At 46.9% G+C, this 12,898-nt stretch overlaps 4 non-coding genes across 4 annotated transcripts; all 4 read left to right on the forward strand.

Annotated features, from left to right (window-relative positions):
• Positions 1-8,275: 8,275 nt before the first annotated feature.
• Positions 8,276-8,401, forward strand: LOC138496868 (small nucleolar RNA SNORA63). Its single transcript, XR_011278327.1, has one exon. It is a non-coding gene; the product is annotated as a small nucleolar RNA SNORA63 (small nucleolar RNA).
• Positions 8,402-8,628: 227 nt separating this feature from the next.
• On the forward strand, positions 8,629-8,699 carry LOC138496904 (small nucleolar RNA SNORD2). The gene has a single exon (XR_011278359.1). It is a non-coding gene; the product is annotated as a small nucleolar RNA SNORD2 (small nucleolar RNA).
• Positions 8,700-10,677: 1,978 nt separating this feature from the next.
• LOC138496905 (small nucleolar RNA SNORD2) lies at positions 10,678-10,749 on the forward strand. Its single transcript, XR_011278360.1, has one exon. It is a non-coding gene; the product is annotated as a small nucleolar RNA SNORD2 (small nucleolar RNA).
• Positions 10,750-11,138: 389 nt separating this feature from the next.
• LOC138496891 (small nucleolar RNA SNORA81) lies at positions 11,139-11,313 on the forward strand. The gene has a single exon (XR_011278347.1). It is a non-coding gene; the product is annotated as a small nucleolar RNA SNORA81 (small nucleolar RNA).
• Positions 11,314-12,898: the final 1,585 nt, after the last annotated feature.

Here is a 12,898-nt window from a genome sequence, read left to right on the forward strand (position 1 = left end):
AAGTCCCTCCATATCAACGTCCTGGAACTCTGTGCAGTGTTTTGGGCCCTCAGGTCCTTTCTTCCGTCCCTCAAGGGCAAGGTGGTGAGGATCTTCACCGACAACACCACCACCATGTTCTACATCAGGAAGCAGGGCGGTACCAGATCCCCAGCCCTGTCCAAGGAGGCTCAGGATCTGTGGCATTGGGCCGTCGCCCAAGGGATGTTTCTGGTGCCGTTTCATCTGGCAAGGATAAACGCCGACTCGCTCAGCAGGGAGCTGCGCTCGTGCCACGAGTGGGAACTACGACAGGATCTAGTGGACCGCCTCTTCCGACGGTGGGGCACACCCCTTGTTCGATCTGTTCGCGACGAGGTGCCAGAGGTTCGCCAGCAGGTTTCCCCAGCCGAGGAGCATGGGCGATGCATTCTGGTTCCCCTGGAAGGGCCTGTTCCTATATGCGTTCCCTCCATTGCTGCTGCTGATCCGGCTCATCAACCAGCTCAAGAGGTCACGGTGCAGGATGATCCTCGTTGCACCTGCGTGGCCGAGGCAGATATGGTTCCCCGACCTTCTGGACTTGTCAGCGTCCCCGCCAATCAAGCTGCTAGTGGACGTGGATCTGCTCTCCAGGGAAGGAGGCGCCATCCTCCACCACGACCCGAAGTCGCTGAACTTGCAGGCCTGGCTCCTGCAGCACTAGAGTTTGGAGGATACGACATACCGGCTGACTGCAGAGAGGTTCTTGCAAAGGCCAGGGCGTCCTCAACTCTTAAATGCTACAGACACAAATGGAAGAGGTTCTCTGTCTGGTGCCACGCACAGAAGATTAACCCTCTACGGATTATGGCTCCTCGTACTGCCGTACCTGCTGACGCTGGCCAAGCGCACGCTTCCATCAAGATTCATCTTGCTGCGATCTCCCGATACACCACGGGACGGACGTCTTTGTGGTCTCATCGTCTAGTGAAAGAATTCATGAAGGGACTGTTCAGATCGTTCCCGGGAGCTGAACGTGGTGCTGACCAAGCTCATGGGACCTCTGTTCGAGCCTCTGCACTCAGCTCCGTTAAAGTTCTTGTCGTGGAAAACAGCGTTTCTTGTGGCCGTGGAAAACAGCATTTCTTGTGGCCATCACCTCTGCACGACGGGTGGGAGAGATCCAGGCCCTTTCCTGCAAGCCCCCGTACTTGACTTTTCACGACACGAGGGTAGTGCTCAGGACACACCCCTCTTTCATGCCCAAGGTGCCGTCAGACTTCCACCTCAACGAACCCTTGGTGTTACCTGTCTTCTTCCCGTCGCCGGCTGAAAGGACTTTGCACTCGCTGGATGTGGCTAGAGCGCTGAAGTTCTACGTGGACCGCACGAAGAGTTTTCGGAAGACGTCACAACTTTTTGTGAACTTTGGACCTGTCAATCAGGGGAAGGCTCTCTCGAAGGCTTCCATTTCCAGATGGCTCTCCGGCTGTATCATGTACTGTCATCGGTTGGCAAACCGACCGCTGCCTGGCCGTCCAAGAGCCCATTCCACCAGAGCGATCGCAGCTACCACGGCGTTCCTATCTGGTGTGCCCTTGCTGGACATCTGCAGGGCTGCTACGTGGAGGTCAACGCACACCTTCACAAAATTCTACTGCGTCAATCGGGATTCCAGGGAGGAGTCCAGGGTCGGCCAAGCAGTGCTGCGCAACCTGTTTAAGGTGAGCCTGGTGAGGAGGTAAGAATTGCTTAATGTTGTCTTTTGGATGTAATGCTTAATGTTGAGCCTTTGCCACCTCCCGTGGTTGTGCATGTGTGTACTGCTATGTATTCTTTTATTCATGAGCATGTGAATCCATGCCAGACCCCATGCTGGAGAAGGAACAAGTTACTTACCTGTAACTGTTGTTCTCCAGCATGGATTCACATGCGAACCCTCCCGCCTACCCCTCTGCGGCTCTTCACTTGGTCATACTGCCACTTCACGTGCTACCAAATCTGAAGATGGCTGCCAGAGGCGGGGCTTAGGGAGATGGCAGTCATTGGCTGTGGTCAGTATGACGCAGAGATCAGTGATTGGTTACTACTATGAAAGACAGATCAGAAACGAAACTGATACTGTTTTTTTTCTTTACCGGGGAATATTCATGAGCATGTGAACCCATGCTGGAGATCAAGTTACAGGTAAGTAACTTGTTCCTTCCTAGGAGCCAGGCTCGATACAGTCTCCAGCCTGACGTTGCCCTCAGAGGGTAGTGACCATGCTGGGGAAGCTGCAACGTCAGTCACTGAAGACCACAGTGCGGGCATCAAGTCGCTGCTCAGCATGTCGTCTTGCATCTACCTTATCCAGCTCTGCAGGTTGCAGATGTGACCACTTAAGGAGTTACTGTACGCTTGCTGGATACAAGTGTCCGCAAGTTTAGGACAAAGTCCTACTCGCGGGGTATCAGATAGGCACTAAGGTGGTGGGGTGTACTCCCAACATCGCCCAAGGCACAGTTTTCAAAACCCCCATACCAGGAGATGTCACCAAAGACACTTTTCTGGAGGGCCGGGAAAGCCAACAGTGACGTCTGCACGCCAGAGGCTTGTAGCTGCCGGAGGAGAATCTGCTGCATGTGGTGGTCTGGGCCCTCAAGTCATTCCTTCTGTTCCTGAAAGGCAACGTGGTGAGGCTCTTCACGGACAGCACCACCACAATGTTCTACATCAGGAAGCGGGTGGGCACTTGTCCAAAGAGGTGCTGAACTTCTTCTGGGCCTTCGGGCAAGAGATGTTCCTTATCCCCTTTCACTTGGCCGTAGTCCAGAACACCATTGCCTACTCCCTCAGCAGGGAGTTGCGCTCCTGCCATGAGTGGGAACTTCGACAGGACCAGGTGGACCGCATCTTCATCAAGTGGTGCAGGCCCTAGATCAATGTTTGCGACAGCGAATTCCAAATAGCAGAATATTTGCCAGCAGGTTCTACCAGACTAGCCTGTGGGGTGCATTCTTCTTCCCGTGAGAAAGCATGTTTCTTTGTGTGCCTTCCTCTGGCTCTCCTGCTGCGAGTCATCAGTCAACTCAAACCGTGCTGATGCAGGATACTTGTCGGTGTGGCCGAGGCAGATTTGGTTCATGGACCTTCTCAGCTGGTCAGCATCGCCTCCGGTCAAGCTGCCAGTGGTCGTGTCTCAGCGGTCTTGTATCTGCTCACCAAAGAAGGCGCAATCCTGCATCACAACCCAGTATTGCTGAACCTGCAGACTTGGCTCCTGCAGCACTAGAGTTTGGAGGATACAAGTTGCCAGCGGACTGCAGGGAGGTCCTTCGCAAGGCCAGTGTCTTCAAGTCTTGTGCTATGGTCACGTGCAAGCGTTTTGTGTTGCAGTTTGCAGAAGATTTCCCCCTTCTCCGAGGGTCGCAGCCATGAAGATTCTTCCATGCTTGTTGTCCTTGGCCAAAGCGGGACTGCTGCACGCCTATCGAGGTGCATTTGGCAGCTATCTCCTGCTACACCAGGTCTCCAGGAAGATCTTCTCTTTAGTCCCACTGTCTCGTCAAGGATTTCCTCAAAGGACTGTTTCGATCTTTCCCGCCGGTGAAGACTCCTGCCCTGGTGTGGGAACTCTGATATGAAATGATTTGCCACTTAACAACATACTCTAGTATGTAGCAATTCTTCACGTGGGTGGCTGCAATGAGTCGGCCCTAGAACTACCCTTCAAAAGCATAATGTAGAGTGGATGCAAATTATCCAGGTTCATGGTGTAGCCCTTGCACCAAAAATGCATGCAACTATAGACCCTTATTAGAGGTTAGTCGAACTCTGTTTTTTTTGTTTTGGTGGTGCCATGTAATGCACTCGTAGGTTGCTTTCATGCATTGATCTCGGGCAGTTTCTTTAATATACTTCTGTATGCTATTTTTGAAGCTTTTCTTTTAGCATTTGTTTTTCTAAGATCTAGTTGTGCATGTAAGATAAAACATAGTTGTGATACTAACATGGGTGACCAAAAATAATATACCACGCATATCTATTTGCACTTCAGTGCTGTTATATAGCATTTCACTACAAACCAATTCTTTTAACACAATTTATTGTGTTGAAGCATAATGCAGCACAATAGTATGAATTTGATATTTGTCATACATTTGACCTACAAAGGTCATACTAAGAAGGTAGTGAGCACCAATCCTGGGTCTAAGTCGTGGTATAGTTCCCCCTCCATGTTTTATGGACTGTGTAGAAACAGTTGTTGCTGTGTCCATAGATGTTTCGGCTGCATTAAAAGCTGCCGTCTTATGGGCCTCGTACCGTGTCTCTGGGGAAAAAGAGCATTAAGTATTTAGTGTGGTGTAGGTAGGCAAGTCTCAGTTGTTACCATAATGTTAATTTTCATTGCACAGCCATCGTCGCGGACCAGCGATAGATGGCACACATGGTCCTGGATTCTCTGTATGGGGACAGTATGGAGAGGGAAAGAGCTATGGGGACTGGGTTCCGGTTTGGAACTCATAAAACATATTGAAATGCTAGTGGGCATCATCAATGACTAAGGATAAGCTATCCCTTCCAGGGAATGAGGAAAGTGTTTAGTAGAAGCGTACCAGGGTTTGGGATATCGGCGTTGTGCTGACGAGGCTCATGGGAGCCCCCTTTGAGCCTATGCATCGGGCTCATCTTGATCCTCTAGTGGATAACTGAGTTCCTTGTGGCCACCACTTCTTACAGGAGGGTGGGTGAGATCTAGGCCCTTTCCTACAAACGGCCATATCTGACTTTCTATGAATTGAGAATGGTGCTATGTACTCGCCCCATCTTCATGCCAAAGGTTCGGTTGGAATTCCACCTCCACGATCCTTTGGTGTTACCTGTGTTTTTTCCAAAGCCTTAGTCACTGGCTGAAAGGGCCTTGCACTTGCTGGATGTTGCGCGTACTCTGAAGTTCTACGTAGCTCGCACGAAGAGAATCTCAGCTGTTGGTGAACTTGGGTCCTGTGAACCATGGGAATACCTTGTCCAAGGCTTCCATCTACAGATGGCTCTCTGGCTGTATCACACTGCGCTGAGCTTCCAAGAAACTTTCAAATATGCCCCCTGTAATATTTGATATGCTTCTTACAGAGAATACAATGCGCCCTTTGCATCGTGTCATTGGGACCGTTTTGACTTGACTTTGTTGGCAAGGATTATGTTGCAGTTTGCATTTCCAAACACCCTGCGCCGAATCGTAGCTCCCTCCAATTTAAGACAATTGGGTGCTGGGGAAATGACCTAGATTGCTCCATCTCCCCACTGAGATGGATTAGTTTTGCTCCGGGCACAACGTTTTTTTATCGTCTCTAATGAGCGCCTCGGCACAAGTTTCCGCTCATTATTTTACTGAGTATGTGAACATATCCTACTTTTGCATGTGTGCTGTTGCGTGGGTCACATTCTGGCCTCGTCCCAGCAAGATTTTACTTCTGTAAAGTCCACACTACTTCAGATACTCTTCTGGGGGACATTAAGGACCACACACCCCACAGTGGACTATATAGTTGTAGTCCATCACTGTTGTGGTCGACAAAGTATTGTACATAAAATAATTTTCAATACTTGGGTGCACCTTTCCTGAATATCAATTTTCTGTTGCAGGCACTTGGTGGTGGTTTACTTGAACACCTAACAATGCACATGTGAGTAATCAAAGGCAGACCTTTTTTCTTTAGAGTAAACCCTGGCAGTGGTTGGCGTGTCTAGTCTTCCCCGCGTTGCTGCTTTGACAAGCACATGTTTTCGACACGCCTTATACGTGTCTTGGCACATTTACTCGAGTTACACTGGAAAAGCAGTTTCCCTGGCTGGCCTAGTTCTGGCTAGCGTACAGAAGGCGTACAATGTATCCAAGGGGTGCACTTGAGCACAGTTAAGGTTATTTGCATGGGTGGCAGTGTCAATGTTTTTGGGGTGGTAGGACTGAAACGTTAAGGGGCATTGCAACAAATCATTGACGCCAACCCCCAATACAGCAGCACTCTCCTTGCAAGTTGATTGCAAAAGTGGCAAGTACTTTGGTAGCCATGTTCTTAAATGACGAGTTATCGTGGCGTCTGGATGTATACCGTCAATTACTGCTAATTGTAGATATGAACACACTTAGCCCCCAAAATACTTTTTTTCTTCTGTGAGGTTCTCTGTATCTTACAGCAAATTCTTATGGGGAAAAGTAAGGACCACTTTCCACAGTGGACTATACGGTTGTAGTCCATCACTATATTGTGGCCAACAGCATATCTTGTTGCTCTTTCAAAATGATACGCAGCTAGTAATATGCCTTGCACTAATTATCCTTTTTAATTTCAGACACGTGGCATGGGTTCCTGAAGCCTGCGTTCAGTTTGCCAGTCTGCGGTTTATTCACAGGTATGATCAGCTTGCTAATTTTAGTATGTCAAAAGGCTATTTGTTCCCTGAACTCCAATAGCCGTCTAGCAAACTTGTGATGGGCTTTACACACCCCCTTGTGTAGAGTGTATATTAAACATGCCACCTTAATTCTGGGTTCCTAGATTTTTTCTTGTAAAAGCACACCATTTTAGGACACTTTATTCAAAGGCTTCCCGAAATGCCAAATATGCTTACTGCCAATTGTGCTGTGACCTCATCCCACTTGTATCTCAATCTGCTGGCTAAGAGCAAATAAGTTTGCATACATCTGGCCTGGTCTGTGGCTAAACCCTGTGACTTTGTAAGCAACTCTGCATCCCATGGGGGGCATACTTACTGCAAGCTTTAGACCGCCTCCTTCCAGCATTGCTCCTGTTATGTTGTGATGTCTGTGCTTGTAGCAGTAATGCCAAATATCCAGTCCACAGCCCCACAATCAGGTTTTCGGGATAACCTCTCCCTGGAAATATTTGACCAGCAAAACTGCATATGTTGTATTTGAACATGGAAGTGAATTGCCTTTTCAGGGGAGGGCCTAGCAACCGTGGGTTTAGAAAGGACTGATTTTATGCTTGTTGGGTACTTATTCAGCAAGTACATTCGTTGCCAAGCACCCAGAGGGCGAGGGAACAAGGGAGTCAGAATACATTACAAACCACAATATTTAATGGCTAAGGAAGGACAAACCTACTATAACTTCAGTATTCAGAACGTGCCAGGCTCGTGGGTTAGCCACAGGTTAAATGTTTTGGCTGAGTGCTATATATGACTGGCAACAGGTGAATCTCCAGGCCAGAGGGTGTGCCAAGGCAAGTGCTTAGGGTTGACAGGAGCTTGGCTGATAGGGTGTGGGGAGGTCGGGTGGGCCCTGCGGGTGTGCATAAGAGCCCCAAAGCCAATCGCAGCAACTGTGGGATTAGCAGAGGAGGCAGCAAGTCCTGCTTATGGTTCAGGTGGAGGCTATTCTCATAGGAGGGAGCCAGCTGAGGAAGGAATCGACCACCTACTCCGGATTCATTAAATGATTTGCATACGGTATTAAGACCTGTGGTCCCTGGGCCCGACAGTTTTGTGGATGATGCAGAGGGATTTGAATTTAATCGGTGCAGCGAGCAGTAGCCAATGAAGACTTTTGAGGGCAGGAGATGCTGTCCCCGGGCTTGAGGCCAAGGGTAAGTCTCACTGCCCTATTCTGGATTGGCTAGCAGGGGGGTCACATAGTGGAAGAAGGTAGATTCAGGGGGAGGCTATTACAATAGTCCAGCCTAGAGAGAACCAGAGTTTGGGTCACAGTGAGTCTCTTGTGAGAAAAGGGGAATTCCTTTGAGAAGGGGGCAATGTCCTGAGTGAGGAGTCGAGAGGGTGGAAGATGACACAAGGTTTCTGGCTTCAGAAGGAGGAGCAGGTGAAGGGCCCAAGGAGGAAGCCAAAATGAGGGGAAGTGGGAATTGTAATGTGCATTACTCTGCTCCTTCTCCCCAATGTTAGAATAGTGAAACCTGGCTTATAATTTGTCACAGATGCTCCTGAGCAGGATGATACAACTCGGCGAGCAAATTGCAGTGAAACTTGAGATTTATTGAGATTTATTGTGCAAGGGACACTGCTAGAAACGAGTAGTGTGCTGGCCCTGTTTTTTATGGTCTAGTTTTTTTGTGCAAAATGTATCTTGCGTTGTCTTGCATATTGCACATGTGATGGCCTGTGTTTCACTGTGTAGTATCAGTGGATTTGACATTGCGTGTGGAAGTCATGTATTGTCTACAAGTAGCCCTCTTTAACACCACTAGTCTGCCCAAGTTATCAATGTGCTCCATGCCCCACAAACTCCTTTCCTATTGAAACCATCGACAACCTACTTGCATTAGCCCTTGCCTGCACAACTTTGAAACTGATGCACGATAAGTTACAATTCAGCTGCAAGTGCTGCGTTGTCGTTCCCCCTGCACAAAGCAATTGATTCCTACTATCCCTGTCTGTTATGGTGCAACAGCAGGCAGGGACGCTTGGTCTCAAACATGTGTGCTTTCCAGCAAGCACTGTACTTGTGTTGTATTTTCTTTTCATTAACATAAAGGCAGTGTGGAACCCCAGGCTGCTGCTCTACAATTACTGGTAAGTGTGAACGATTGTTTCCTGTACTCCTAAATTTGTCTTCAGGACAAAGCAATAGGTGAAGTTTGGGACATAATCAAGGCTATTAGTAGTTTGTTTTTATATGGCGCACTCTGATGGTCCTTATTGGACAAGTGAAATGATGGATTTAACATCTTTCGGGACTGTAAAACCTATGATGATAAACCTTAAGCTGATCACTTGGCAGTACATCTGCTTTGTGCCTGTGGGATATTGGCGTTGGTGGATAAATGCCATATTTATTCTCCCTAGGTTATTGACTCTTCCTAGAAGCCAAGTGCAGAGCTCGGTAATGCAAGTAAGTTACTTTTCATTCGAGGTTCTTCAATGGGGAAGTTGAGTTTATAGCCACAGCTGCATAAGTTAGTGGTGCTGTACAATAAATAATTGGTGCCAAAGATCCACGCTGCGCACTTTGGAAGCCCCTGGATGCCTTTGCTACCTGCATGGTTTCTTGGTGCTGTGTAATGCAAGGGGAGGGGTTAAGACCGAGCAGGAGAATGCGGCAAAGCTGTGATAGACTGTTGGCAGCCTCAGTTGACACCAATGTGTAGGTGTTACCGTTGGTAGCTGCCGTGTGCTGTAAGGCTCTGCTATGTTTAGTTGTGTAGTCAAGTCTGTGGTTTGTGCTGTAGAGGTATGTTGTGTTTAGTTCAGAGAGCTGTATGCAGAAGGGTGAGTTTTTAGTAGTGTTGGTTAGTGGCAGGACTTGTTCTACCCCCTCCCCAGTGTACCGACTACTACAATAACCCTTCACCTTTAGTACATTTTGGTGTGCAGCAATTAAACCCTAGGGTATGTGTTCCTGTCCCTTCTGAATTTTTGTTCCGAGATCGTGACCACCTCCCTGTTTCCAACTTGGTCCCCTCAATCCTGTCGAGCCAGTTTCCCTTTTGACCCTCAATGGTACACCCTAGGTTTTAAAAACCACCCTACCATTAAGGTTTCATACTCAATGCATTCATCCTACTCCCCACTCCTTAGTTGTGTGTTCATTCATGGTGCATAGGTGTTTTAGTAGTTTCATCCCGTTACTAGTTGAGTTGACATGGGAGTACTATGGGAAGCTGGGGGGGTGGTGGGGTAAAGGTAGCGAGTCTGAATATTGCTTGTTAGCCCATCATAACTTGGTTGGTATTACTTGATGGGTGTACATTGGTATTTATTCCGGTAAGATCTGTTAAGGCTATGTACAACTCATTCGCATCATACCAAGTGACAAATCTACCTATACCCGAGAATGCTCTAGATTCTTCTAAAAGCAAAGCTGCTCTTGCCGTTTCATAAATGATGCAGCTTGTCACACGTTTAATAAAAATAAGGCCTTTCAACTCCTTAATTTCTAAAAATACTTGATCTACTTTCCATACCGCAGGTACACATCAATGTCCAACTCATTTTTTGACTTTAAGGTGGCACATTTAATTGAATCCTCAGGGCTGTACTACACTCGGTGGACTTATTGTCCCTAAACTAAAACCTTCATGATTTACTAGACAACAGACATTGTTTCTGGACAACATTTTACAATACTCTTGATACAGTTTTAGAAGGGCGTTGTCTTGCAGACTTGTTACTGAACAGACATCCCCAAAACCTCATCGGGCAAACCCTTTAGAAAACCAGAATGAAAGTTGCTGTGCAGGTGCAAAAACAAAGGGCATTACCTCAGGTTTATGTTTATGGAGGGGGTCTAACTAGACTTACATATTCTAAAACGTTTGTTCCTGATGCCTAACTAGGCTCGGCCATCTCCAGGAGTGCTGGATGATTACACTAACCGAAACATCAATGCACTGATTAACTGCATTGTTTTGTTGCGCGGACTTTCGTCCAGTCAATGAGAGAACGGAAATTGGAACTTGTGTCTCGTGCCGCGCTGGATTGACCATACTGCAAAAGCAGTTTCTCCAACCAGGCATTTGTCTGACAAAAAATAATTCTTTTTGCGGCAAGGGGGCAAATCAAATTCCCAAGGGAGAAAAAGCCAAACCACACATTGCAGCCGCTTCGGTTAGTACGAATTGTTGTAAAACGTGCTAATCTCCATGCATAGCTTTGTGAAGGCACTCAATTCTGGGGTGCGTGAGGTCGGGCTTGTTAAATATGTTCAGATTTCTAGGCCATAGTTCATATACTTTGCCATTTCTGAAAACCCACAAGTGAAATGATGGATTCAACATCTTTCGGGACTGTAAAATCAATGATGGCAAAACCTTACGCTGATCACTTGGCAGTACATCTACTTTGTGTCTGTGGGTATTGGTGACTAAATACTGCCATATTCCCCGCAGGTGGTTCCAACATCCCTGTTGGAGAAGTTGGGTGCTCGGTAATGCAATGTAAGTATTGCTTTACATTCGAGGTTCTTTAATGGTGTTTATAGCCGACGGGAATGTGACATGCATATTTATGTGGATTGGAAGCCCCTGGGTGGCAGTGCAGAGGTTGGTTGAGTGGTCATGTGGGTGGTGAGGGGAATGGTGGAGGGATGAAGGTAGAGGTGCAGCTTTCCAACCTTGCATCTTGGTGTTTGGTTTGCAGGGCTCTCTTGCATGCTATGTTGGTGGTGTAAATTAATAAAGGGGGCTGCATTGTTTGGTTTGCCACATGCACGGTTTTCCTTCCTGTTAAAGCATTGTGCTAAAATTATTAAATCCTGGATCACTCCAGGTTTTAATAATAATGCTAGCAGGGTACACGAAGGAAGGAGAGTAATGGCACAATCTGAAGTGACTTGGGTGGACCTCTTTCTTACTGTCCAGTGTCCAACGTCTTAAGGGTGGTGCAACAAATACGGTCTAATTTACATTGTTTCACATTGTTTCTGATATGTTGGCCATGTTCATTAAACAGGGTTGTTTGACGTGACTACTTTTCTTTTTCCTACAGAGGACTGCAACTCTTTGTAATGTGGAGTCTCCTGCAGCAGCTCCACGTTTGGATAGAATGCCAATTGAGCTGGTAAATTTCAAGACTGTTTATTTTATTTTTTTTGTACCATGTCAGCAGTTCTCTACTTTGCCATGTTGTCCTTGATGCAGGTTAAGTTACACAGCAGCAAACATGCTGTTCGTGTCGTTCCCCCTGCAAAAAGACACGATTCATACTATCCTTGTCTATTATAATCCAATGGCAGACTGGGACGCTTGATCTCGTACATGTTTAGCTGGCCTCGAAATAATGGTATTTTGATAGGGGTATGATTTTGGTTGTATTGCAGGATTTGATTTTTAGCAATTTGGCATAATGCTCTTTGATAGTAACCTGATGTAATTCCATGCTTTGAAGTTTTTTTAATTTGACTTTTTTTTAATGTAGCATCCCAATCTGCACGCTGCTAATTAAGATGTCCCTCGACAGTGGCTGCGCTTGACCCGGTTGAAATTCTTAAACTACTACGGACTTGTATATCTTTTGAATGGACTACGACGGCTTGTAATTCCATGTAATCTACAACCACCAGGGCAGACACGGCTGGAACGCTGAGCTCAAAGCAACCAATGACCACTCCTTCTTATCAATATGCTCACTCTCCCCTTAACATCAACAAATAGAACACAGCTACATCACTCAGATCACTGCAACAACCTGGTAGAATGCAGCTATATCCCACTAAAAAAATCTGCCTAGTGGTGCACAATTCTTACAAAACAGCAGCAAGAATGCAGACAAGCCACCCTCTGCTGATCTCGCATCCACTGCACCACACATGGCATTAAAATGCAGCTAACGCGCACTAACCACTCTGGGTGCATACATACTAAGTGCACCCCAGCACTAATCAAAATGGTTCTTAACCCCTCTTTAACCCATCTTTGGAGTTATGGTCTTTAGTACTAGCCTCCTTAAATGCGGTTTGCTTTTGTCTCCACTCAATAAAATGCTTTCTGAAAACTGTTATTGCCATTGTACTCTTCTGTCTTGGACATTTTCCGTCAAATAACATTTGCTTTCAAAGTACTATCATGTCTGTGAACTGTGAATGGATCCCAGACATTGCAACCCGTTAGACAGGCTGTGAATTATTTCCTTATTAGTTATGCTCAAGCTACCTTGTGACTGGACCAGTGGACTTATGCCCCATCGGTTAAATTATTGCTCAACTTTGATATATGCTATGTAGCCCCTGAGCAACTTAAGAGTGGTTGAACTTGTGATAACTTGCTGGAGCTAGAACCAATGAAACTGCACTTCATTGGCTGATACAAGGTCCTACGGTTGGGATCCATGCTGATGCCAGTCATGTTTTCAGAGTAGTCTAGCAGTTGTCACTCGGGCTTGCAATCATCATGGTCACTCCAAGCCAGGGGGTGTGCAAAGGCGCTACTACTCCCATGATCGCTCACCATTGACTGGGCTGACGCGAGTTAACATCTGA

Source organism: Ambystoma mexicanum, chromosome 10 (assembly GCF_040938575.1).
Source record: "Ambystoma mexicanum isolate Mex_15411 chromosome 10, UKY_AmexF1_1, whole genome shotgun sequence".
Taxonomy (NCBI): domain Eukaryota; kingdom Metazoa; phylum Chordata; class Amphibia; order Caudata; family Ambystomatidae; genus Ambystoma; species Ambystoma mexicanum.